We start from the raw sequence: 26,228 nt of genomic DNA on the forward strand, positions 1-26,228 counted from the left end.
CAAGCAACCTCCCCTCTGATCCGTGGCTTACTCACTGAGAACACGTGGAAGCTATTTCTTACCTCACAGGGTTGTTGGTGCAAACGAAACAACCTATGTGAAAAGCACCTAATGGCACGTGGCACTAAGTAGTTATTTAAAAAGTAACCCCCACCCAAAAAATACCAACCAATCTTCTTGCAGCAGCACCTCCTCCAGGAAGCCTTCCCTGACCACATCCCCTGGTTTGGCTTAAGCACCTTCTTATTGGTCCCTCACTCCCTGGGCTACCCCTGGCGTGACACCACACGGGACGGCAATGACTTGTCTGTGTATCTTCCCCAGCCCTACTCGGGTGTGACTTTCCTGGTGGATGCAAAGCCACACAGTCAGTGTCAGATAAAGAAATTGAAAGAAGGGGTGGATGGCCTGATCTATCTTGCCCATGGGAGGTGAGAGGACAAGCATCTCAAATGTCCCTGGACCCCAAGATTCTCAGCCTCTGTACTCAGGACTGGTCTGCCAGGCAGTCCTGTCAGCTGCCCTCCAGCTGTGCCTGGAGCAGCTCTGACCTCAGCCCAGGCCCCCACCCTCCTTCCTGGGCTGCCATGGATGGAAGCTTCCAGGGATGGGACAGGCCCACTCCACTCCCTCATCCTCTGCCAAGCTGCCGGTCAGCCAGTGGCCAAGTGCCAGGAGGCCATCCTGAGCTCAGGGCTGGCTGGAGAGGGGGAGATAAAACATCCCAAGTGGCCCCAGGGGCTTCTGGAGGCAATGGGGGGGCAGTCCTTGAGCTGTTTCCATTTCTTCTAGAAACCTCAGGGGTAAATGCCCCCAACAAGGCCACACTGACACCAATCCAGCAGGGCCCTGCTCTGGGCCAGAAGGCTGTCGGCCCGAGGCCCCGCTGGCCATCTCCCCCAGCCCAAAGCCTGGGCAGGCAGCTATGGATGTCTTTGATTAATAAGAAATGGGGCGATGAATTAATCATTATGTAATAAATGCAGCTTGTTTGGCAGCCGTATCTTTCAAAACCACGGCTCCTGTGTGTGTGTGTGAGGAATAGCGAGGGGTCCGTCACTAACACACGTGACCCTGGGGGCGGCCTCAGGGCTTGCCCAGGAGCCCATTCTTGGGGAGGCGGTGACAGCCACACACATCTTAAGGGGGTGGCAGGAGCACCTGAGCAGGTCCACGGAGGGTCAGAGCAGGCGAGCAGGCGGCGGTGGGTGGGTGGGAGTCAGGCAGAGAACGGAGCTCCAGGCTCAGCCCAGGGTCCCCGCCCTCCTGCCCAGCACAGGGACGGGCGGGGCCCCTGGTCCTGGGTCTGCCGCCTGCCTTGCTCTGAAAGGAGAGGCAGGAACAGATGTTTCCTTGAATCAGGAAAATAAAGACGGCTCCCAGATGGGCTGCGTTGTCGTGGAAGCGCGTCCGCTCCCTCCCTCCCTTTGTGACAAGGTCTTTCTTTCTGGGGAGCAGCTGAGTGTCAGAGGGTGGCGGGTGGGGGCAGTGGCTCCGGCAGGACACCTGGAGGCTCAGTCGTCGCCAGCATCCCCGGAGGACGACTTGGCAGTGCGAAGGCCTCACCCGCTGCTCTCTACCGTGCGGGGTGACAGGTACAGGTGGAGGGCATCCTGCCCGGGACAGGGAGCTGAGAGCGGCCGAGCCCAGGAGGAAGGCCTCGCAGGCCAGGCCACCCAAACCCCCCGCCTGTCTGCCCGGGCCCACACAGGCACCTCGGGGCTCCAGGCCGCTCCCCTTCCTGCAGCTGTGCTGGCCCCAGCTTTCACCCACATGGACCTGGGCACCGCCCTGCTTCACACTGGCTGAGGCTCCTATTACTCAGAATAAAGCAGAGCCCACATCGCCCGCCTGCCCTCACCGAGCTCCAGGGCTGAGCTCTCCTGGGCTTGGCACAGAGGGGCTGACCCTGCAGTCCTCCAGGGACCTAGAGTCTGCAGGTCTCAAACTGACTCCCGTTCAGGTGCCCCTCTGTGATCCTCACTCCCCAAGGTTCCCCCATGCCTGAGCAGTCCGCCCCCATCACAGACAGCCGCTCCCCCCTAGTTCCCACCAGTCCCCACTGCAGGACGAGGGCGCCCCTAAAGGCACACCCCAGGTCCACATCATCTCCAGATGCTCAGGGTCCACACAAGGTAGGTGAGTGTGCGCACACACCCATACTAACGCACCCCACGCCAAAAGTCAAAAGCCCCGCATTAAACTGAAGGCCAGGACTCCCTGGAAGCCTGGGGGAGGGGCTCTGACCTATTACCTCTATTGCTTTTTCCTCTTTATTTACAACCATCATTCCCTTTCTTTTAAAAGTGAAAAAACCATTCTGAATGAAAACCATGCTGCAGCCACCCCGGGGCCATTGCCTGCTCTGGCCTTACAGTGCAGTGCCCTGGGTTTACCAGCGGCTTGGCCACCTCCCGGGGCAGCCGATGGAGGCTGGAAACAGGCAGATGGGCGGGCATTTTAACTCAGGGACACCCCTGGGCCTCCCCCAGCGAAGCTGGGTGTCAGGGAGAAAAAGGGACCGGCCTTGCAGCGCACAGGGGACCCAGAGTCAGCTTGTGTCCAAGTGCCACTGTCCACTCGGTCACTCAGGCAGGTGCGCTGTCTCTCAGACACCACGTGACCAGAACTGTGCAGGGAACAGGGGCAACTGGTCCCACTGTCCCTCCCCAGTCCAATCTCCCCTCCCCGCACCAAGCCCGCTGGCTCTCCCACTGCCCAGCCGGGCACTGCAGAGTGGACGGGGCCCTGGTCGGTGTCAGCAGACCTGAGGGCCACCCTGGGGACTCAGATTCAGGCTGGCTGAGGACAGGGACAGTGTGCCAGGCATTTTTGTGTGTCTCTGCCCAAGTGCCCAAACAAACAAGCCCCAGGCTGCTCCTGAGTCCAGGGGCTGAGGAGCTGAGGCCTGGCACCCGGCGCTGGACGTGGGGCGGGAGGCTGCGTCCAACCTGGGCTCAGGCAGCAGCCCCGAGGGAAGGCCCAGTGTGACCTGTGCCCACATGCCCTGGCACTTCTGGTTCCATAAACCAGTCTGATGGTGCCTGGGCCCCAGCCATGATGAGCCGGGGCGGGGCGGTGCAGATGGGCTCCTGGACGCTGCTTGGGGCCTCCTTGCCCCTCTGGAACTGTGCGGTCCCTGGGCCTCAGGCCTGGCATGCAGAAGGACACAAGGAATGCCTGGGGCGCAGGACTGAATGCAGACTCCTTCCTAATCTCAAGGACCACCATGTGTCAAGGGCTCTGCCTACACGAGCCTGCTGAGAACTGGGGCTGGAATGAAGGTACTCGAAGCAACAGAGAAGCTGTCCGTGTGCCCACACTGCAGAGATAGGCACTTCCGTAGGCAGTGACCGCGCTACCGGCACCCCAGGCTGGGCAGCAGATGGGGGCGGTGCTGGGGGCCCTTGGGGCTGCGGAGCAGTGTGTGGAAGGGTCCCCTGGTATGAAACCCAGCCAGATTGCAGGAGGGAGAGCGAGGGTCATCCCCGCCTGGGTGACTCCGGGGGACTCCGGCACGGGGCTGCAGCATGAGCTTCCCACTTCTCACACTTCAATTTTGTCTTTTGTTTTAAACAATAAATACACGTCATTTTTTTTTTAAGTATATGATTTAGGGCAAAATTTCTAGTGAATCAGTGCCAGGAGCTTGGGTGGGGGGTGCGGGGCTGGCAAGTCCTTGCAGAGAGGTGACTTCAGACTCTGGGGAGCAGGAGCAGGTGCACTCGTCTGCTCAGCCAGGTCTGCCCCTCAGAGGAGCCTGCCAGCCTCCCCAGCAAGAACTCATTCATTCGTTCATTCCACAAATATTTACTGAACGTCTGCTGTGAGGCCTGGGGCCTCTGCGGTGTGCCTGGAGCTGGCCTGAAGCTAGGCTGGGGCGCACAGGCACTGCCTGCCCCGGCCATGTGCCCAGCGTCCCTGCCCCGTGCCCCTGTCCGGCGTGGCCCATGGCCGCAGGAGCCCCCCGCCTACCCCAAGCAGGCAGGCGCCCAGGACGGGAACTATGGTCTCTAGGAGAGACCCTGACATGAGCTGGTTACTGCCTTTTCAGCAAACGTAATTCCTTTTTATTAGAAAATTAAAGGCTGGGACCAGCTTGCCAAAAGCCAAAAGAGCTGAAATGTGCTTTTCTAAGATACGCAATGTCTGATGAAACGGGTTTGCTCGTCTGCCTCCTTTCCCGTCAGCTCCCCGTGGCCAGCCCCCCTCTTGCCACGCCCCTCCACGGCAACGAGCTGTGGCCAAGGTGGCCGGCCCAGCACCCCCGACAGGACGGAGAGCGTGCCTCCGCTCCCGGGCACAGGCAGGCACCAGGGGCTCTGTGCAGAGCCCCGCTCCCCAGGTTTAATAATGCCTTTCTAGAATGATCTCGGGGAGACTGTTGCTTTCCCGAGAGGCAAAGGCACCCGAGGCCTCTGAGCAGCTGAGGGTGTCGGGGGCACGCAGGAACAATAAGGGACTGGGCTCCCGAGAAACAAGCTCGTCCATCTGGAGACCCGGGCGTGCGGCTCCAGGCGGAAGCCAGGGCAGGGGAGAGGACGGTCCCTCACTGTCACACAGAAAGCGACCATTCAGAGCCGCCCAGGGAGTTCTCTCTTGTTGAAGAGTCCCCGAGTCCTCCCTGTCTGCCGCGGACCTCGGGAACAAGGGCCCCGTCTAGTTAATGGGTGAAGGAGGGGCCCGGGAGGGAGGGGCCCCTGCACAGGAAGGTGGCCGCGCCCGCCCCGCCAGTCATTAGAGCTGGTAACTAAGGTAACTCCAGAGTCGGATTTTCTTCCACTAATCTCCTTCTCTCTCTCTCCTTTTCTCTTTCTTTTTTCCCTGCTGGTCAGAGGCTACCTTCCTGGTTTACAGGGGACCTCAGAGGGCGGTAGGAGGAAGACAGGAATGACGTGTGTGTGAGCGCGCGCGCGCGTGCGCGCGCAGGCGTGTGGGCTGAATGCTAAAATGGTGACCACGCTCTTAATGTGGGTGGGGGAGGGGTGGGTGTCGGCTCAGGTACGTCTGCCCCGCCCCCGCCCCCCGCACGTCCCTGCCCCTCCCCGTCCCTCTCTCCCTGTTCAAGGGCAAATCCATCCCCTCACTCCCTCCCCGTGTAACAAAAGGCAGATGGAGTTCCCTTCCACCTGCTCTGATTGAAGCCTCCGCTGTGGCACGTTTAGCAGGGCCGCTTTGTTCTGGGGAAAACCAAGATGGGGGTTCACCCCAGGGCCTGCTGGGGCGGGCGACCGCATGGGGTCAGAAACAAACACAAAAAACAGCCCCTCCCGCAGCCTGTGCTGCCCGGACCGCTCTACCTGGGACAGGTGGTCCAGGGAGGCCCAGCCAGAACGGCTCTGACCTGCAGAGGCTGTTTGAATCCCAGCCTGGCGGCCACGTGGCCTGGGGCAAGTTCTTTCACTCCCTGCCTGGCTCGCCTGCCTTACACGATGACCTGTAGGAAACCCCTGGCCCAGTATCAGGTCTGTGCCCCATCTGGCCATCTCAAGAGCTGACGGTGAAGGAGCCACTTTCCCATGGGGGAGCGGTGTGGCAAGAAACAGGAGCGACAGTGACTCTAGTCCTCCAGGGGCCCTGGGAGTGTTCAGGGGACGAGGGCAGGTTGCTGAGCCCCAGGACCCAGGGTTTCTCTGGATGGAGAGGGACCTGGGACCCCTGGCCAGCATCCTCCCCAGGAGGCCATGGGAGCAGCCTAAGGCAGGCAGGGGCCCTGGCCCAGACGCCGAAGGCCTGCGTTCTGTGTCTGCACAGTCCCTCACGGTGTGGAGGTCCTGGAGGGTCTCCCAAGGCTCCAGGCGGACACACTGAGTCCCAGCCCGCAGCACGGGGCCCGGACCTGCAGGGGAGCAGTCCCCATGCCGTCTGGGCATGGGTGCCAGATCCCTGGCCGCCCCCTGGGAAGGGGTTTCAGCTCAGCCCGTGACTCCCCTGGGGGCTGCTTCAGGAGGCTCCCCTCCCCCTCCATGGCGGGCGAGTCGAGTCTGCTCAGCCAGCTCTGTGTGGCTGAGGGAGGGGCTGCCCTCTGTCTGGGCCCGAGGTGAGGAGGTCAGCTCAACAGTCGACTGGCTGGCGGGCTGGCGCCTGGGGACCACCCCAGGCAGCCTCCCACTGAAGGGAGGAAGGAGCCCAGCTCAGGGCAGGTGGTGGCTTAAGGCCTCAAAATCCCCGAGCAGGGGAGGTGCTGTGGGGGGCGGCTGGAGGTCGGGGGGGGGGGGGAGATGAAGGCCAGCCTGGGGCTGAGACAGGGCAGCACCCCCAGCTCTGCAAACAGAGGGGCCAAAGCCCCTGGATTCTCTGCACCCCTGGCTCCCAGCCTGCCCTCCTCCCCAAACACACAGGAAGGTGCACTTCCACTGGCACCTCCTTCTTGAACATTCCTGTCCAGCCATCGCTGTCCCCTCCCCAGTGGAGGGCAGCCACAGCACCCCCCAAAGGCAGGCTCTGAGGTTCTAGAGCCGGGGTCAGGGGAGCCTTGCTGAGCAAGGCTGTCGTCCTAATGACTCTTCCAGGGGGCACTTCACGGGTGTGAGTGGAGGACACAGTGGCCTCCTGGCCTCCGCTACTCCCTCACTCCATGGGCCCCGGCCTCCCGTGCTGCACCTGCCCACCCGGGGGGCGAGAACTCCCTGCATGGCATTTCTGGGTGCTGGGAAAACGGCCCCCAAATAACACTGACCACCCCACTGCATGCAGGGCACTGGGCTGCTGTGTTCATGGAGAGGGGCACTGGAGCCGCAGCCCCACCCTGGGAACGCCCACCACACTGGCCACACACCCTACTTCCCAGATGGGGAAGACTGAGGCCACGAGGGCCCGCAGGCACCCGGGCTGGGCCGACCACGGCTGCTCCCCCAGTCTGCCTGAGTCTGAATAAATTCAGCCTCTGAACCTCAGAGCCCCCTCCCAAGGAGCCCTGTCTGGAGCCCATGGCTTCCTGCCCCCCCTTTCCTCCTGGCCCCTGGGGTCCTCTGTTCCCCCCAGCAAACAGGCCCAGGAGGCCCTGCCAGGCAGCAGGGACCACCCAGGTGGAGAGAGAGTGTGTGTTTTTGTGTGTGTGTCCGTGTGTCTGCCCAGCCGGACCGCAGCTGGGAAAACAGGCTCCTGAGCTGCACACCGCGCCCCCCCCCCCCACAGCCCCAGCCCACCCCACCCGGCCAGCGCCTCACCCAGCCTTGAACCAGGAACTGGGCCCCCGGCCATCGTCGCATGCTGCCTGAGTCACAGCCGCCAGCGTTCCTGAGACCCCACAGAGTGGGGTTCTTGGGCAGCCCACTCACCCTGCTCCCTGGCTCAGAAGCCCCCCGCACAGGTGGCCCCAATTCCACACCTGCTTCGGGCCAGCTCCCCTCCACCCTCAACCCTCCCCCAGACTGTTGGCGTGAAGGGCTCAGCCCCTTCACTGAAGTTTCCCACAACCGGCAGCCCTCCGCCCCTTGCCCACCACCAGCATTCAGGGGGTGTGGGGAGCCATCTGCCCCCTGGGGCTGAAGCCAGGCCTGCCTCCCTCCTTCTGGGGGTGGGGGCCCCCTGCCCACCCCCACCCCGGCCAGGCGCAGGGTCTCGGTGCCGGCCTCACACTCCCAAGGCCAGATCACTGAGGCTGAAATTTCAATTAAGAAAGAGAAATAATTACTCCAGGGCTCCAGGCCAGCTCAAGTGGTGGCAGTCCTCAAAATCCGCTCCCCTGGCCTGGGGGGAGGTGGCCCCGGACCCCTGAAGTCAGCCCAGCCGGAGCAGGGACCCAGCCTTCCCCTATATTCAGCCTTGGACACCCAAACCTTCTGCTGAAACTTGGTCAACCTCAGGGCAGCTCCAAGGTAGGGGGTCCCTGGGGGGCATGAGAAAGGGTGGGGCTCCTGCAGAGGGGCTGGGGAGTAGGCCTCAGACGACTCCCAGGAAGCGGAATGAAATCCAGTGTGACGGTTCAGCCGCTGCCTGTTTCTGCACTGAGCCTGGAGGCCGCAGGGGCCCCACTGGAGGGGGCTGGGGACCCCAAGAGCAGGACGGGAAGGCTCTGGCCTCCCTCAGGGAGGCGTGGGCCTGGGCAGGAGCCCCCTCTCTGGGCCTCAGGCCCATCCCACAAAACAAGGGTCACAGGTGGGAGATGCTCCTGGGCCCGTCCTCAGAGACCGTCACACAGGCGGCCTCAGCCTCGCCGCCCTCGCCTCCAGAAAGCTCCGTCTCCAGAAGTGCCCCGTCCCCCATCCAGAGATGTCCCTTCTCTGAGAATGGCCCGTTTCCCTCCAGAAATCCTGGGTTTAATCCAGAGTGTTCCATCTTATGTCCAGAAATATCCCCTTCTCATCTTCAAATATAATCCACCTCCAGAAATGTCCGTGCTCTCTAAAGGCCCCACCTTAGCTCCCCAAACGCGCCATTTCTAGAAACATCACACCCATCTCCAGAGATGTTCCATTTCGGCTCCAAAAATACCTTGAATCCAGAAGTGCCCTATTTTATGTCCAGAAATACTCCAGCATCATCTTCACAAACACTCCACTTCCAGAAGCGCTGCCGTCTATCTCTAGAAACAGTCCATCTTCAGAAATGCTCATCTCCAACCATGTCTGGAACCCAGAAAGGCCGCCTCCTTACTGCAGAACATGCCTTCCCCTCTCTCCCAAAGTGCCCCCACATCATCTTCAGAAATGCCCCTTCTTCCGAAGAGCTTTGCGTCTCGTCTCCAGAAACATCCTCCTTCTGTCTCCAGAAATGCCACATTTCATTTCTAAAAGCACGCCACCTCTGGGAACGTCTCAGCTCGTGTCTGGAAATGCCCGGGGCACATCCACAAAGTCTCCCTATCGGGCCCAGACGCCGCAGAAACTCAGGAACCCACTTCCTGCCGGACCTCCCAGGGAGAGGCTGGGCCATGACCAGGCAGCCTTGCTCCCCGACTTCCTCCCCTGTCCCTGTGGCCCCCTGGGACCTCTCAGCCACCTGCAGGGCCTGCTCTGTCCCAGGAGCAAGGATAAAATAAGAGCTGAGCTGGCAGGTGTCACAGTCCCTGGAAGGGGCAGCATGGATGGCCAGCATTTGGGGCAACTCTGAGCTGCCGGGGGCAGGGGCAGTGAGAGGCCTGGGTGGGAAGGGCTGGACCAGGAAAGGTGGGAAGGTCCTTGGCACAACACCCACCCCCTCCACACACACATACACACACACAGCCACACCACAAACTCACCGCAAACACATCCACCAGCCCAGTGCTCACACCTCAGTCAACACCTGCACAGCGCACAGCAGCACCCACCCACCTCCCACCTCCCAGAGCCACGCACGCACACGCAGTGCACAGGACACACACTGTCACCCTCACCCATGCTCCCGGGCCCAGAGAGGCCAGGTGTTGGGGACACCAAGGGGCAAAAGCCCTCTGTCAGGCCCTCCAACCAATCGGGCTGTAACTGCTGTGCATCGACTGGAGAAATCACAGCCAGGCCCTGGGCTCAGAAGGGACCACAAAAGAGAGGAAGGCGCACGTTCGAGATCTGCTTGCATACCTCCTGAGACGGGGTGCTCCCTTCCTGCAGAGCAGCCCTGGCTGCTTCCGGACCGCTTCTCAATGACAGAAAGTTCCTCTTTGGGTGGAACTGAAACTTTATTAAGTCACCTCTGTTCACACCGCCCAACAAGACTCTCCGGAGCCACAGAGCCAGTGTCCCGAGACTTCACACCGAGATCCCGTACTCCCTGTCCCTGGACAGGTGTGAGAGGTGAGGGGACAGCTGTTCTGTGGGAAGGGGCCTGGAGGGCGCTGAGCCAGGGTGGGCCGTACCAGCACAGTCACGTGTGCACACACAGGCACAAAGACGTGCCCCGTGCAGGTCCACGTGCAGACACACAGGTGGGCGTGCAACGCAGCCCCAGGCCCTGGACCCACAGAGGGTGGCCGACAGTACCAGGTCAGACATTCTCAGAGCCCCTGGGTGGGTGGGAGGGGCTCGGGGCTCTGATCCATGGTCCTGGGGCCCAGCGGCACTGGTTAGCTGTGGCGCATTCCCACAGGGGATAATTACCATTTATTAAGCCTCTCGGTTTAGAATCAGCCTCAATTAACTGGAACCTCCCAAGCCCCCTTTTCTGATCCTTTGGGGCCAACGGCAGACTCGAAAAGACCTTGGTCACACCCTTCAACCTCCCTCCGTGTGGGCCTTGCTGTCTGCCACGCCCACTGGCCAGCCCTGGCCTAGAAAAGGGGCCTCGGCACCTGTTCCCCACCCCACCCCCAGCCCCGGCTCCCCACCCTGCCCATCCTGGAGACACCACGCAGGCCCTGTCCTCTAGGACCTCAGACCCCCACTCAAAAAGGTGAAGGAGAGGAAAGCCAGAGTCAAAGGGGCATCTGAATGAACCGTGGCAGACGGGGGGGACGCGGGCGTCAGGGCCCCGGGCTCCCAGCTCGCCGGGGGCGGCAGGCTTTCTGGAGAGGCCTCTGCATTGGTATTCTCTGTCCCTCACAGCCCAAATTACACCGACTCTCCTGGGACCCTTCATTGCATGTTGTCGCTTCAGCAAAAGGTTACGTTCGAGAACGTGGAAATCCCTCCCGCATATTAACTAAAAGGGCATTTTTCAAACGTACAGGGAAAGCGGCCCCTTTTACAGTCTTTGAGATGCGAGCGGGCACTGGACTGAGAGTCAGGCGCCAGGGCGCTCGCCCCCACCCCTCTGTGCGGCCAGTGCCCCGTCCACAACACGGGGGCCTCCATCGGGGGCTGGGGGCGGGGGCGAGGCTGGAGCGAGGGGTCGCGGGCACCTCTCCTCCTCCCCAGGCAGGCCCTGCCTGGGGCACCCTTCCTTTCTTTTCTTGCCTGGAGGATTTCTGGAAAACACCTTCAAGACCCAGCTTGACTGAGTTCCTCAGCTTTGACACTTTACAGATGAGTTTCGAAGACGTGATCTGCCCAGATGAGCGAAAGCTGGGGTGCCAGGAGGGGAACCCAGGTGTGAGGAGGTGGGGGGACAAACCCGGCGGCTGGCCTGTCCGAACCCCTGCCCTGCTCTGCCTGCGCTGTGACCTGCCAGCTTTAGGAGAAGCAAAAAGCAGGATTTGTACGTGAAATCCGGTATTAATTTTAAAACCCTGTGCTGGCCAAACAGTGCCCATCTGAAGGCCTCATCGGCGGACAGCCTCTGGTCTGAGTTCTCGAGCCCCTCCTGGGAGGACGGAGGACAGGACGGGGTCTGCTCAGAGATGGGGAGGCTGTGAAGCGGGGCAGGGGGTGAAGGCAGGACTGCAGAAAGCACGTCTAACTTTCAAGAGACTTTCTAGGCTGGGGTGCTCTGCTGTCAGATGGGGGTGAGTGCAGAGATCCCCACGTGAGAGGCTCAGAGGGACCCTAGGATGCATGAGGGAGGATGGGGAGGAGGGAGGACCATGTCCCCAAGGTCAGTTCCCCTCACTGTCATTTTCCCTATGGGTCAACCCCAAGAGAACTTGAGCCCTGGACGGTGGGACGATGCCCAGAGAGGGGCCACGCCCACCTGGCGTCACACGGCAAGGGGGCCAGTGAACGACATGCCCCTGGTCACCACAGTGTGGTCCCAGAGTCCAGCTCCCCTTGCCCTTCCCCAGACCGAGGACCCCAAACACCGGAGTGTCAGGAGTGCTGTGGGAAGGCCTGTCCCGCCTGGGACACCGCCCTGGGTCATCCCCGCCCAGAGGGCCCTGACCCACCGTGGCCCGACTCCTCCAAGCCTCAGTTTCTTCATCTGTAAAACGGGGATAAGAGGAGACTCTCACGAAGGAAGTCTGAAGACAGGGGATAACTAAGCGCTCAGGGCGCCCGGAGATCTTGCAGAGGATGCTGGCAACAGGAGGACGCCAGGCCCCCTTCCTCTGCCTGCCGGCCCTACCCTGCCGCCCCCTCCTCCTGCCCTCCCAGGGCTCTGGGTGCCCCTCCCGTTCCGCTCTCTCGGTGCTGAGCTTTCTTTTAGGGAATTACAATCTGCTGGGCTTTAATTACTGGTCCCCGAGGACCACCACCTCCCTCCCCAGCGAGACTGCGTGATCCGCCCCTGGCTCAGCAGGAGCTGGGAGCGGCGCCCAGGTCCACACAGCAGCTCCGCGGGGTGGGGGGTGGGGGGGGGCGCCGGGGAGACTGCGAGGCAGGATGTCTGGGCTAGGGTTGGGGTCAGAGCTCTCCGCGAGCCAGCTCAGGCCCTGCAGGGAGAACTGGCGGCCCAAGGACACCAGGGTTCTGCGTCTCTCCTCACGGGGGGCCACCTGTGGGCCTCTGCAGGAGAGCACCCTCCCCTGCCCGGATCTTCGGAACAAACCCTTTGCAGCAATCAAGGCCCAGACCGGCTTCAGCCTCCACCCGGGCCTCTCCTGTTCCCCCGTCTGACCTCCAGAGCTCTCCTAGCCCTTTCCTGCCTCCAGGCCCCCAGGTGTGCTGCATGGTGCTTCCTCCGGCTGCCAAATGCCTCCCCTCCTCCAGGAGGACCACCCTGACTCTCCAGGGGGCAGGGCCTGGATGTGCCTCCCCTGGGCCAGACCCACAGGCCTGTCAGCAAACATCTGAAGAACATGGGCCTGACCTGTGACCCCAGCGCCCACCAGATGCCCACCCAGCCCGGCTGGTGAGTGTGCAGGGGGTAGGGCAGGCCTGGGTGTGGGCCCTCTGCTCCCACACCCTCCCCTTTCAGACGGCGAACGAGGGTGGGGTGGGCGCAGACAAGCACGAGGCTGGTACGGGGGCTTGCAGACCCAGGTTCAAGGCCGGACATAGAGGGCGGTTACAGGGACCCCTGGGTAACTGCTATGAAGCCAGGAGGCTGCAAACTGGGGCCCCTGGTGGGTTGCTGGATTAAGAGCCAACACATGCAAACCAGAAGATGTCACGCAAACATCTGAGTCCTGGTCCCTGAGACGGTGGGAGACAGCAACCAGGCTGCATCCCACATGCCCCCAGCAGAGCGGGGCCGCTGCCCCCACGAGGCCAGGCCACCCCACCTCGTGCCGACACGAGCCCGCCCTGCAGCCAGGACCTCCAGGGCTACGGCCCTCAGCAGAGGAGAAAGGAGGCACCTCAAGCCCTGGGAAAGGCAAGAAGGTCGTAGTTTTCAGGAAGTCAGATACTATGTGGGTCTGGCAGCCCCGGGGCAGGCAGGCTCTCTGCCTGCTTCCCTGCAAAGGGCCTTTCTCTCTCCCAGTGATGACCCTGGGATCGGGCAAAGGACCTTCTGGTCCCATCAGCTCCTCTAACACCTCATGACACCACTTCTGGCCCCAGAACCCTCCCCTAAGAAGCTCCCCTAAGAACGCGGGACCTGGTCCAGCAGGAATATCCCCTCCTTTTCCCCAGACGCTCTACCTTTGATAATGTAGCTTCCGGTGGGTCCAATGAATTTCTTAGTCCCCTGGAGGCTCCAACCAAGACAACAGTCCCCTCAACCCCAGACCATCTCCCCGAAAGCACTGAAGTGGGAACAGTGTGTCTCCCTCCCAGAAGCCAGCAAACCCAGGTGCCCCGAACGGACAGGTGTGCAGACCAACACTTGAGGAGCCTCTCTGTGCACCCAGAAGCTGCCAGGTGTCTGAACAAACCTGCCCTGATTTTCCTTGCTTTCCCGACAGCCCAGTCAGGAGAAAGCTGTGCTCCCCACTGCACGCAGGGGAACCTGGGCTCAAGGAAGCCGGAGAAGCCCTGCTCGAGGCCGCTGCCCTCCCTCCCCTGGGTGGGTTGGCCTGGGCACACAACCCGTCAGTCACTGAGTGTGTGGACAAGGGGCAGGGCAGCAGGCCACCTTCTGGACAGTCGGTGCCCCAAACTCGAGGTGAACCGGTTTGCGAGCACCTCCCACTGAGTATCCACAACAATGCTCGATTCCAGGGTGTAGACAGAGGGTTACTGGTTCCTGATGGTTGTGACTATCTGTTCTATGACTACAGGCTCACAGGGCTGACCGGGGGCCCAGGCTTTCCCAGAAAGGTCTTGCTTCATGTACCCAGGAGTGTGGGGACACAGTGACCAGCAGGCCCCACAGGGCACTGTAGCTGGTCTGCTGTGGTCATCAGCCAGCTTGGGGGACAGTGGGAGAGAAGGGAGCAGGCCCTGCCCAGGCTGACGAAGACAACACGACTCGGACCCGAGCTGCCCCAGGCTGGCGTGTCATCGCTACGCATGTGGATGGCCAGCACAGCCTCCTGGCCGTGCAGCTCTGACCCGTGGAAGGAACAGCCTCAGGGGTGCCGTGTGGGTGACAAGGCCAGTCCTTGGGCGCCCGAGACTCCTTGGGTCCTACAGAGGGAGGACCCCTCATCATGGGAGTCTAGAGGCAGCTGGGAGCTAGGAAGGGGGTCTGAGACTTGGGGTCAGAGACTGGGTCCAGCCTGGGGTCCCCACCTTCTGGCTCCATGACCTTAAGCACATCACGTCTCCATAAAACCAGAACCACAAATGCTGACTCGCAGGATCTGTGCAAACAGGCTGAGCGCCCAGCACATGCGTGGGGACCCATGGGGCCTGGCGGCTGCCACCCAGACATGCACACACCAAGGCTCAGAGGTGCAGCACAGAAGTGCCCACGCTCACAGGATGGCTGCTCCAGACCTCAGCCTCCTGGAGCCTCAGAGAGCACCACCAGGGCCCGGGTGTCTGCAAAACTCAAAGGAGAAGCTGAAATCTGCCTTGGGCACCTACCCCCAACACCTCACCACCTGCCCCCACCCCAGGTGTGCTCCCTTCCGAGGGCTGGGTCTTGAGCTGGTGTGCCTGGCAGAGGGACCCTGCCCCATTCTGCACCCTCTGGCCTCAGCCCCATCCTCACCCTGGCTGGGGGATGTGAGCAGGAACGGCTCAATCAGGATATAATCGTTTTTAATTAACGTGCGGATCATTTCACAGGCTGATCTCCTTGGAGACCAGAGGGAAGACGGTCTTTTAAGATTTTCTTTTGCCTCCCCCCCCAGTTGAAGGCAGCCCCCCCTTCACCCACCCAGCCACAACCTTGAAAGCAGCACAAAAGCCTGATGCCTGGATCCCTCCTGGGGCCATCAGGAGGGAAGTGTGCTCACACACAGATAAACATGCACGTGCCCCAACTCGGGGGCATGCTCTCCCCCGGGAAACGCGCACATGGGATCAGAGACCCAAAGACACAGCACACACAGGTTCACACACCCGCAGGCCCGAGAAACAGTACAGATGGGGCCAGGGCACACAGCCGTGAGCATAGACGCAGCAGCCCGGCAGGCACACCGACCCTAAGAACACTCAAACAGGACCAGACACACAGACGTGTGTCCCAGCGCAGGGACACCACAGAAACGCCACACCCACGGAGGGCTGCCCTCAAGCTTGCTGGCCAGCTGGGGTGCTGGCAGAGAGGGGAGCAGAAGGTCCTTCTCTTGCGATGGGAAGTCAGAGCCACAGTCACTTGGCCCCAACACGCACCCGTGGCCCTGGCCTCTGACCTGGGCGTGCCCTGCCACCTGCCACACGGGGAGCCCCTGAACAGAGATGCCACCACCCAGGTCCACCCCCCCTTCCCCCCGCCTGGTCTGGAGCCTCTAGGCCCATGCCCAGCCCCGCCCCCGCCGGAGCGATGCCCCAGCTCCCCCTCCGGGTGCCCACGAGGCCGGGGCGGCCAGGGGCGTGGGGCTGCTCTCCTTTCACTTCCACCAGGTCCTTTCCTCACTTCCTTCCTTCCTGCCCTCCCCTCCCTCTCTACTAACCCCTTTCTTTCTCTCTCTGTCCCCCCCCCAGTCTTTGGGCCCATCCTTCCTTTTCTCCCCTCTCCTCCTTCCCTTGCCTCTTTCCCCTTCCTCCCCAGGGGCCTCCTGGGGTCAAGCTAAGAGCAGAGGGAGAGTGTGAGATGGGGCTGGTCCTTCCCCACCGCCCCACGGCAGATTTCTGCTCCAGCACCTGCCCCCAGCTCCTGAGCAGACCCAGGGCTAGGTCTCTGCGTAAGTCAGTGGAGGCCCGGGGGCCGGGGCCCACTGGGGTCCTCTGACATCTGCAGTCCCATCCCACCCTCTGCACCTGCTTTGGTTCCTCAGCTTTTCCTCCTGGAAAATGGGATGGCAAAGAAGAAGGGGGAGTCGTGAGGAGGGGCAACAGGGAATCCGTGGCTGGCCGACCACAGGCTAGCCTCTCGGGTGGCCCCAGATGGCGTGGACAGCATGGACACGGCCTGTGTGCAGACACACGAGGGTCTGGTACTCCAGTGGTAACACTAGAGGCAAGCTGTGTGCTTGTCCACTTTTGAGGTCTCAGAGCTCCCATCTGAAACGGGCAAGGTCAGCCCAAAAGACCCCTGGGGGCTCTTCCCAGATGTGGAAACCAAAAGGCAGCCCAGCAGTCTGTTACTGGCTGCTACAAGCAGCTTCCAGTGACTGCTGTGTGACCTCGGGACTCACTTCCCTCTCTGGGCTCCCGTTTCCTTCTCTGTCAAAGGAGGGGGGCTAGGTCAGACAGGTGGTTCATCGCCAAGGCACTTTCAGTTCTGATAGAAGGTTCTAGACTGTGGGGGGAAGGCTAATAGTGTCCCACTTATCAGGGAAAAAACCACTGCAGGCGTGAGCAGCACTATTCCAAGGAAACCATCTTCAACACCCAAACAAGCCCCTACACAGACACATCCTTGCTGTCACCGGGGCGTCCAGAACGTGGAACAAAAGGGGAATTTTAAGTAAATGGTGGTGCAGCCACCCAATTGGAAAAGCCTGAAAACATTAAGCACGGTGATTATGAAGAGTTGGTTACAAAACAGGAAAAGGCTCCCGTTAGCAGGATATACGTCTGAATATAGAGGATGCCGCCGCCGGGGTCGCTAACACACAAACCAACCACCAAGTCGAAGCAGACTGCGGAGAACGCCAGCAAAATCTTAACACTGTCACAGCCCGCCGAGGCTGGCAGTAGAAAAAATTTTCTCTGTTTTTCAGATTTTCCATTAACCCTATTTTAAAACACATACATTGAAAAGACTATTAAAAATTACTAAATGCCTCCAATTGAGAAACTTTCCCCTTTCATTCATTTATGTGTTCACTCATCACTGATTCATTCACTCCCATGTCTGTCCAGGCAAAGCTGAGCGCCCACCGAGTGCCAGGCCCCCAGGTCCTCAGGGAACAGCTCCCACCTGCAGGAAACGGAAACCGCAGGGAAGGGAAGCAGCCCCACCAGTAACTACACCAAGGGGCTCGTGCCCTAATGGGCCCTCAAGTGAGCGGAAATCAACCCTGCCCGTTTCAGCCCTGCCTCCCTGCAGCCTCATCCCGGCCTGCCCTCAGCCACCAGGGCCTCAGTCTAGTCTATGGGTCCGAAGCCCACCCGTAACACCCAGGCCTCCAGCTGCAGGTGAGGAGTGGGGAGAAGTGCCCCCCCAGCCACAGCCATTTCCCTTTCCAGCCCCCGAGGCTCTAGCAGGGAACCCCTTTTCCCTTGGGGCCTCATGGCCACTGCCTGGCTGCAGCACCTCTAGGCTCAGATTTCCACCTCCCCAGGTGCCTGAATAAGGCACTACCCTGCCAGGTGGGAGCCATGTGGGGTGAGAATGTGCCATCAGCTAGCGTCACCCTGTTAGCACGTCAAAGGGTCCACTCTGCGTCCTGCTGTGTGGGGGCCGACAGATTTCTGGGAAGGGTTAACTCTTCCTCCTCCTGGATCAAGCCACAGAGCAGCTTCCCCCTCTCCCCCAGGCACCCCCTCTTTAAGTAGAATTTCCTTCACCTGACTGCGCTGCCTCGGGGTCCCTGGGCCTGGCTCCCTACCCGGGGAAGAGACAGGAGCTCCTTTAGCCGCCCAACCTCCCCCTCCGTGGCTGCCTGGGAATCCAATTAAGGCAGATTTCCACGGTCTCTCCCCCCTATTCCAACCAGCCTTGACCCCTTCTGCTCCGCCCCTCCCCACCAAAAGGAGCAAAGGGAGCCAGTGCTAAGTGTAGACACCTCTGACCCCGTGGCCCCCACTGAGTTGAGCCCCAGTTCAGGACTGCGGTCCTCAGAAATTCTCTGGGCTAGCACTCCCCTCGCAGGGTCCAGGCGGGAAAGGAGAAGTTCCCACCCACCTTCCTCCCCTCCCCCAGTCCCTAGGGGAGGAGTGAGGGTCCGGATCTCCGGGTCACGGAGCAGCGTCTGCTGTGGATCGCAGGAGACAAACACTCCGTCACACACACACACATCACCCTCGGATCACCTCTGAAGCCCGCATTGTACAGGAGGGGAGGAGGCTGCGGGGGGGGGGGCTCTACGTGCCTGGAGTCCCCAGCCAATCACCAAGCCCGAGACAGGCTGGAACCCACGACCCCGGCCCCGAACCCAAGCCTCCGGCCTCCACCGCGCCCAGCCCATCCGACGTCAACGTCTCTAACCCAAACAAGCCCCTCCCCCTAAGGAGTCCCCCTCCCCCTCCCCCTGCCCCGGGTCAGCACCCCCTGAGAGACCGAGCTACGACCCCCCGCCCTCGGCCGCCGACCGCACAGGCGCGAGGTTTCATTGTCAGCCTGGCCACTGGGGCGCGCGTGAGGCGGGGGTGCAGGGCAGGGGGGCTGTCGCGGCCAGTGGGGAGGGGTCTCCAGGGGAAGTGTTCGAAGCCGCTCCTCCTGCTCTGTCCAGATCCGGAAGCCGCCGAGGGAGGAGGAAGGCGGGGGCGGGGAGAGCGCGACCTCGGCGCTCGCGGGCTGCTAGGAGGGGCTGCGGCGGCCGGAGGAAGCGCCCGAGGCGTCGGGGGCGCCGAGTCCCCGGGGAGGCTGCGCTCTCGGGAAGTTTCCCACCGGTTGCCCGGAGCAGGACCGGGCGCGCGGGCGGCCCTCCCCGCCTGACCAGCTCGGGGGCGCAGACTGCGAACTTGAGCAAAACTCCTTCCTTCTCCGGCGTCTCTCCCCTCCTGTCCGTGGCCACTAGCCCCGCCATCTCAGCCCCCAGCCTTCTGCCAGTGCCAGTGTCGCCAAGACCCCTCACCAATGTATTGTGGGGGAAAGGGGAGGGGGAATCCCTGGCACAACCAAACTGCGACCAAAAAAAAAAAAAAAAAGAAAGAAAGAAAAGAAAGAAATTCCTTCTCCTGAGACCGATTCCCTCAACCGGTGTGGAAAACCCCAAACAGGCTGATCGGCAACTCCAGCCAAGATCGCGGCGCGGCGGGAGGGGTGCCGATGGCGGGCGGCGACCCCCGCCGGCGGCACCGGGAGCCCTAGCTCCCGGATCGGCCCCCGAAGACACAAAGCTCCGCCGCCAACAATACCTGCGGGCTCCTCCTGGGTCTCCCGGGCGCCGGCGCTGCGCGTCTCGCCGCCTCCCTTCCCCGCGCCGCCTCTCCTCCTCCTCTCTCGCTCGCGCGCGCTCTCCCCTCTTCTCTTCCAGAACGCGGCGGCCGGATGAGATCCTTGGGAGAAAAAAATGTGAGCGCTCGCACGATTCCTTTCTCTCCTCCCGCCGCTCGCGGCGGCCGGGGGCTCGCTCCTTTCTCCCTCGCGCTCCCGCGCGCGCCGCGTCTCTCGTGCCCCGCGTTTCCTTCTCAGCAGCCCCTACGAGCGCCCTCAGTAGCCATTATTCACGGGCCGCCGGGGGACAGGAGGTAGAGACCGCCCCGTGGCCGCATCCACTCGGCGAGCGCGATGCGGGCGCGGGGCGCGCGCGGGGAGGGGCGCGCGATGAGGGGGCTTGGCAGCGCGCAGCCCGCGCCCCAGACGCGGGGGAGGGAGGAGGCGGAGGGGGCAGGGAGGGAGGAGGCTGGGGGAGGAGTGGGAGCGGGAGGAGGGGGCGCCCGGGAGACGCTCCCGCGGCTCTCACCGCAGGGGCTTGGGGTCACCGGCTAGGAGGCTCCGAGGCGCTTAGGGACTGGGGTTGCAGGGCGGGGGGCGGGTGGCAGTGAGTGTTTTCGTGCGCGCGCGCGCGCGCGCCAGAGATGGAAGGGGAGGGAGGGAACGCTTTAATATTTTCCCAGTGACTTACGAGCCCGTGGGTGAGCTCCTGGCTGCGCGTATGGGTCGGTGTGTGTATCAGTGTGGCTGTGTATTTCTAGCCTGTCCTCTGTGTGAATGTCACGGGGTTTGAGGGTCTGCTGCGAGCTTGTGAATGTTGTTTCTGGGGCTCGGAGGCACCAAGTGATGCGGTGCCTGCGTTGGGTTGTTTGTGTGAGATTGTTTATAGGGGGTTGTGGGACTGCGCCTGTGTGGGCTGTGTCTGCGTGAGGGTGTGTGCGTATGGGATTGTGTCTGCGTGGGCCTGAGTGTGTCTGAGGGGTGCCGGGACTCTGCGGGGGCTCGTTTGCGTGGGGCTGTGGTTGTAGGGGCGGTGAGCCCATGAAGGGCTGTGGGCCGGCGGGGGGGCTGTGTTCTGCGTGTGGGGCCGGGGCGGGGCCGGGGCCGGGGCCGGGGCCTGGCGTTGGAGGGGGGGGTCCGCGTGGCGTCGAGGACCGCACCGCCGCAGAAGAGCCGCTTGAGGCGCGAACAGGCCGCGCTGGGGTCGGGGCGCCGCGCGACGGGTGGTGCGGAGGAGAGAAGGCGGAGACCAGGGGGCCTGCATCCCGCGCCCCCTCCGCACCAGAGACGCGGCTTGGGAGATCCTGGCATTGGCCGGCCCCGCGGTCCTAGAGGACCCCGCCAGGCCGGGGAGACGCCTACGGGCTGGGGGCAGCGAGCACTGAGACTCGGAGATCCGGGAGCAGCCTAGGGTGGGAGGCAAGGGCGGCCCGCAGAGGGGGGTTGCGGTCCGAAGACAGCAGAGGACCAGGTCGAGACAAAGAAGAGCGGGGCTGGGGCCTCGAGGCGGGACCGCACCTCCGGTTCCCCGGCGGCCGAGGGGCGGCCCCTCCTCGCCCCAGTCCCGGCGCCGCCGCCGGATCGGCCCCAGAGTCCTGGGGACGCGGAATTACGCGCCCCGGGCCGGGCCACGGTGGGGGGCTCAGAGCGGAGCCGGCGGGCGCTGCGCCCTGGGGCTGTGATTGAGCGCTCGGCTGGCCCGCCCCTCGCCGCCCACGCAGCCATTCATTCACTCATCCGTCCTCTCCCTCCACCACCCTGCCACCCAGACACGTGCCTGGCCTATCGTCCGTCCACCCGATTATCGCGCCAGGGCTCATGCTGACGTGTCCGGGTTGGCTCAGTCCACTTTCTCTGGCTCGCCAGTCGGCCCATGTCACACACCTCGGCACACCCACCTCTGGCAGGAGGGGAGGAGCGCCCCCCACAACCTCTGTCACTCCCGTTTTAGTCTTCAGTGACTGCCCGACCCCTGTCCCCACCTACTAACCCCCAGACTGCGGTCTTCATACACCCTACACCCCACCCCCGCCATGATTACAAGCAGTGGGATGGGGGAAGAAGGGGGTGTGAGAAGAGGTCTTGCGAGAAGATCGCTGTACCTCCAGGTGCTGTGCCTCTGAGGGCAGTCTGTGCAGGACCTGGTGGCATGGAGGCCACTAGGACCCCAGTGGCCAGAACAGTCACTCCCAAATCTGCCACTGGTAAAGTATCAACTGGGGACTCAAATAACAGGTCCCTGGGCTTGGGCCCAGACCTCATCGAGCCAATCACCCAAGCCTCTGCACACGGAATCAGCATCTCACAGCCAGGCTTGGGAACTGCCGGCCTAGAGCATCTTACAGCCTGCCCAGGCCCGAGTGTGGCCACCTGGGGCAAGAGCAGATCTCTCTCCCAGAAATGGACCCTAACCTTGCCCTCTGGGCTCCACTGGTAAGGATGTGGCAAAAAGAGAGGCCAGCTGCAGCTACCCACTCTCAGCCAGCAGGCCCTGGGCAGCCCTGCTCCTCCGTGGACCCCAGGCTTTCCATCTGCTTAGTATCTATCTTCAGTTATCCGGCCTGGGAGTTTGGGCACTCTGTCCTCAGGCTGCTGAGTCGACCAGGGGACACCCGCTGTGCGCACCATGCGAACCGAAGAGCCCCAGTCCCTGCTGGGACCACCAACCTGGCCACAGACGAACTCATAACCCCTGTCACAGTGATGCCTGACCCTCAGCCTCAGATGGTGCCTGTCACATCCTGACTCGGCCACCTCCTCCAGGCAGCCACCCAAAGGCCAGGTGGCAGGTGGAAGAACGAGGACAGGAGTGGGTGCCTCCTTCCCCTAGGGGGCAGGCACAGACTCCCTGGCCTCCCTGGTTTCAGCCAGATCAGAAGGAAAATGTCAGCTCCCCCAGCCCCTCCCCACCTGTCTCCTGGCTGTTCCTTCAATTCACCAGTTATGTTCTCACCTCAGGGTCTTTGCACTTACTGGTCCTTCTGCCTAGAGTGTTCTTCCTTATGATCTAATGCACCATATAACTCACTGATGTGCTTCTTTTGTAGGTGTTTTTGTCTGTTTGCTCACTGGCGTACCCTCCGTCCCTGGAGTGGTGGCTGGTACACATTTAGTAAGTATCTGTGAGTGAATGAGTGAGCCTGACCCCAGCCAGCCCAGGGCTTCCTCTTCTTTGCACCCACAGCCCCCCTGGAGAACAATGGAGGGGGGCGGTGAGAGCAGCAGGGCAAGGACAGAGTGTATGACTCATCCAAGGTCACTTAGCAAGGGCCCTTTGTAGATTCTGGATTCCAAGCACACGTCTTAAGAGTCTGGAACGAGGTGGTGGAGGGATATATCCCAAAGGGGAGCAGGGCCCTTTTTCGGCATGGCAGAGGATCCAGATTCACATCTGCCAAAGGAGGACAGCAACCGCCGAGCTGCACGGCCCCCAAGGCGGGATCTGCCGGGCTCAGAGAAGCCGGGTTCTGAGCATACACGATCCCCACCTAAGTTCCTGCTCCCTCTGTGTGTCTCAGTGCCAGGTCTGGAGGAAACGCTGATATGCACTTAGCAAATGAATAAGCAAAGTGATAGCATCAAGATTGAGACTCAGGCCTCCATGGTCCCCAACCCCTTGCTTGTTCCATCAGATCAGACCCTAGTGGCAGGATTCCATGGGATGGTGGCGGCAGCGCCCAGCACCCAGTGCCCAGCCGGCCTTCCATTCACACGGAGGGACTGGCTGCCTGTCTGTAGACCTCCTGCTCCAGCCAGGGGTCTGACTCTACCGCCCACCGTGTGAGTCCGGCTCCTGGCGGGGGAGTTCTGTGGGCCAGGGGAGGGGGGTTCAGGGTCTCAAAGGGCCAAGGCTTCCTGGGGCAGGGTGGCTGTGTCCAGACGCCACCCAGGGTTAAATAATAAACAGGAGCCAGGGCAGGGACCCCAGGCAGGCAGTGTGGTCAGCAGGGCTCACTGACAGGCCACCAGAGAGGGGGTTCCACCCTGGTGGGTACGAGAGGCAGAGAGGAGGGGCATGGACCCCCAACCAGGCCAGATGGGGGCCACTGAGACCCAAGAGTCACATTCAAGCTCAGCCCTGGTCTGGTAACCCCTAGCCTTGGGGTGCCATGGCTCTCCTGAGGAGAGGCCAGAGGGCCTGCAGGTGTCCAGGCCCGGGGTCAGAAGTGGGCCAGCAATTTCAAATTTCCATCTTTCCCTCAGACCAGTCACCCTCCCCATTCCACAGACCGGTTCACTGAGGTCGACCGCTGACCTGGCCCCAGCACCCGGCCTGCATGCAGCAGAGGTATTTGCCCAACTGCTTGGCCAGTGTTTACTGAGCACCTGCTATGTCCCAGGGACTGTTCTGTGTGTGAGGATTCAGAGCAAGGGATGAGACAGAGCTGCCACTCCTTCCAGTCCGGAGACAGTCAAGAAACTGAGTGACATCGTGCGTGACATGTAGGTAAGGTGGGCTGTGACAAAGCAAATAAAGCCGGGGAGGGGGCTGGGAGCAGTCGTGGGAGGGCTGTCTTCCCATCAGAAGGTCACGGAACCGCACCTGAAAGGCTGCGGGAGTGCGCACACGGCTCTGGGGATAGGTGAGGAATGAGGGACCAGCAGGAGCAAAGGCCTGGAGGCAGGAGCAGGGTCAGCTTTCCAGGAACGGCGGAGTGCAGCGGCTGGCGAGGAGAGGAGTGAGCAACGGGGCGCGTGGGAAGAGACTGGGACAGAGGAGTGGCAGGGCCACCCACGAGCCCTTGTCCCCTTGTAAGGACCACAGCTTTCACCAGGCGTGAGGTGAGGCGTCCCTGCGGTGCTCTGGCCGCCCTCAGGCCCCTCCACCGTCCCCCGGGTTGCTGGGAAGAGAACACAGGTGGGGCCAGGGTGGGAGTGGGGTGGCCTGGCAGGGGGGAGCCCATGCAGCACCAAGGAGGCACCGGATTCTGGGTTTATTTTGGACGCAGCACCAACAGGATCAGCTGATATGTTTGGTCTGAGCAGCTAGGAGAGAGGGGCCCCTCAGCCAGGTGAGCGCGTGGGGCAGGCTGGGGGGGCACCTCAGGAAAGAAGGCCCTGCCCCCGGGACAAGGTAGTGACCTCCATCCCGTTCATCAGCTGCTGAAAAGGCCGTTTTCGGCTGACGTGCCGGGCACCCTGCCTGCCTGGGTCGTGCACCGGTGACTGGACAAGTCAAGGTCCTGCTCCGAGCCTCAGTTTCCCTTTTATGAGCGAGTGGGTCCAGGTCAGCCTCCTCCGAGGGTCCCGGAACTTCCGTCCCCGTGGCCCCTGCCGCTCTCGTAGACCAGCAAACGTGACCCACCCCCACATCGCTCCTTGGTCGTCTGGGCCTGAAACCCCCCTTGAGGCCCAGGGAGACAGCAGAGAACAGCCCCCAGGCCCCGTGGGCCAACCGTTCCAGCCCTGCTGTTCCCGTCCAAACCTCTCACACCCAGCACTTCCCGAGAGCTGGGCCACCATGCGGACTGAGGGCAAAACACTCGAGAAGTGTTCTTCTCTGAAAGCAAAGAATTCAATGTTTTAGTGGGGTGGGGGTGGTGCGGGGAGATCAGGATTATAAATCTCTGAGTTCCCTTACGTTTTCGGCACGTTCTCAGTTTGTATGCACCCCCACCCACCCCAAGGGCCCAAGGGCTGTGGGAAGATCTGGGGTCTCCCCATTTAGGTTCCAGCAGAGCCGGGACAGAGGGGCTGCCTAGTGTCCACCTCTCCTGCCGGGGCTGGGCTGTGGCCCCAGGGGACGGCTGGGCCAGGGTCCGCTCGCCAGTCCTGCCGACTGTCAGGCTGAGCCCTGTTCTTCCTCTGCCTGCCTTCGGCCTGTATGACCCCTGATCTCTGCTGTCTGTGGTTTCTCTGCCATCTGTCTGTCCATCCTTCCTTTCCAGACTGTGGGAGGCCAGCAGGCAAGGAGCTATAGCTTCAGACTCAGACAGGGCTGACCCACCTGCTAGGGGACCCCCTTCCCTGGGTGTGGGGCCTCGCCCAGACGTCTCTAACCTCTCTCTCTCACACACACCCTGCCAGGAACCCCCACAGCCTTCATCTGCTGGGGGACCCAGGCCAGTGCAGCCCTAAGCACCCCCACCCTCACATCACCTTCCTTTCCCAGCGCCCAGCACACCTGAAGACACTGACTGTGTCCCTGAGCTTGGAGGGACAAGGCCCTGGATTCAGAAGGCAGGGGCTGGAGGCTGCAGGCAAACCTCAGTGGGGAACGAATGGGAAGAAGAGGGAAGACAGACAGACAGGCAGGAAGAGGGATGAAGGGCGGGGGCGGAAAAAGGAGGAGGGGAGATACAGGAGCAGAGGGAAGGGGAGGAGAGGGGCGGGCAGGGGCCTGCCTGCAGCCTCTCCTGCTCCGCATTCTCCGGAGAGGCCCTGGGTCCAGAGGACGTGCCTTGGTTCCCTGCTCTGACCAAGACCACCCTCTCCAGGCACTTCTGGCCTGGCTAGGATCCTAACTTGGCTGTGGGAGCAGCTCCTGGCAGCCACCTGCCTGTCTGGCGCCCAGCAGGGCCCACTTAGGGGCTGGGGGCGGCAGCGCGGCCGAGGGCTAACCAGCCCTCCGCACCAATGCAGATGGACCCCTGGCACCAGCCACAAACTGACCCTCGGCCCAGTCACAGTGTGAGCACCCCACCCCAAGCTGACCCCCGCCCTCTGCCGTGAATGGACTCCTGACCCCAGCCACAGTCTCCAGCCAAGACTGACATTTGGCCCTGCCGTGGACTGACCTCTGACCCCAGGCCCAGCCTGAGCCTGAACCCTGATGCTGGCAGAGGCCCCTCTCGTGGGCACAACCCTCCGGAGACCATGTGGGGAGGAAGGAAAAGCCCAGCTCAGGGACACCCCACAGCCCCAGCAAGAAGCACTGTCAACCCGCCGTGGACCACCCTGGGGTCTCAGGGCCTGTGGTGGCTGGGGCGGGCCTGGGGCAGCACACACAGCCAGACACCAGGGCACAGCCCCCGACATGGGCACATAGACATGCAGAGACACACCCTGGCATG

At 62.2% G+C, this 26,228-nt stretch overlaps 1 protein-coding gene and 1 long non-coding RNA gene across 8 annotated transcripts in view; one reads left to right on the plus strand and one right to left on the minus strand.

The window, feature by feature from the left end:
- Window positions 1-26,228, minus strand: part of RAI1 (retinoic acid induced 1) — a 101,936-nt gene that overhangs the window by 50,225 nt on the left and 25,483 nt on the right. For 3 of the 4 annotated variants that reach the window (XR_004326722.1, XR_004326721.1, XM_032499007.1), the window contains exon 2: window positions 19,197-19,337. The exons of the other annotated variant lie outside the window; for it this stretch is intronic. The gene's annotated coding sequence lies outside the window, so the exon portion shown is untranslated. The remainder of the gene's footprint in view (window positions 1-19,196; window positions 19,338-26,228) is intronic. 4 annotated transcript variants of the gene reach the window in all.
- LOC116669340 lies at window positions 19,208-24,553 on the plus strand. 4 transcript variants are annotated; one of them, XR_004326725.1, is made up of 6 exons: window positions 19,256-19,353; window positions 22,263-22,327; window positions 22,848-22,995; window positions 23,444-23,997; window positions 24,165-24,227; window positions 24,316-24,553. It is a non-coding gene; the product is annotated as an uncharacterized LOC116669340 (long non-coding RNA). The 4 variants fall into 4 exon arrangements; XR_004326723.1 differs by having other exon boundaries at window positions 19,208-19,353; window positions 22,263-22,995; XR_004326724.1 differs by lacking the exon at window positions 22,848-22,995.

Source organism: Camelus ferus, chromosome 16 (assembly GCF_009834535.1).
Source record: "Camelus ferus isolate YT-003-E chromosome 16, BCGSAC_Cfer_1.0, whole genome shotgun sequence".
NCBI lineage: Eukaryota > Metazoa > Chordata > Mammalia > Artiodactyla > Camelidae > Camelus > Camelus ferus.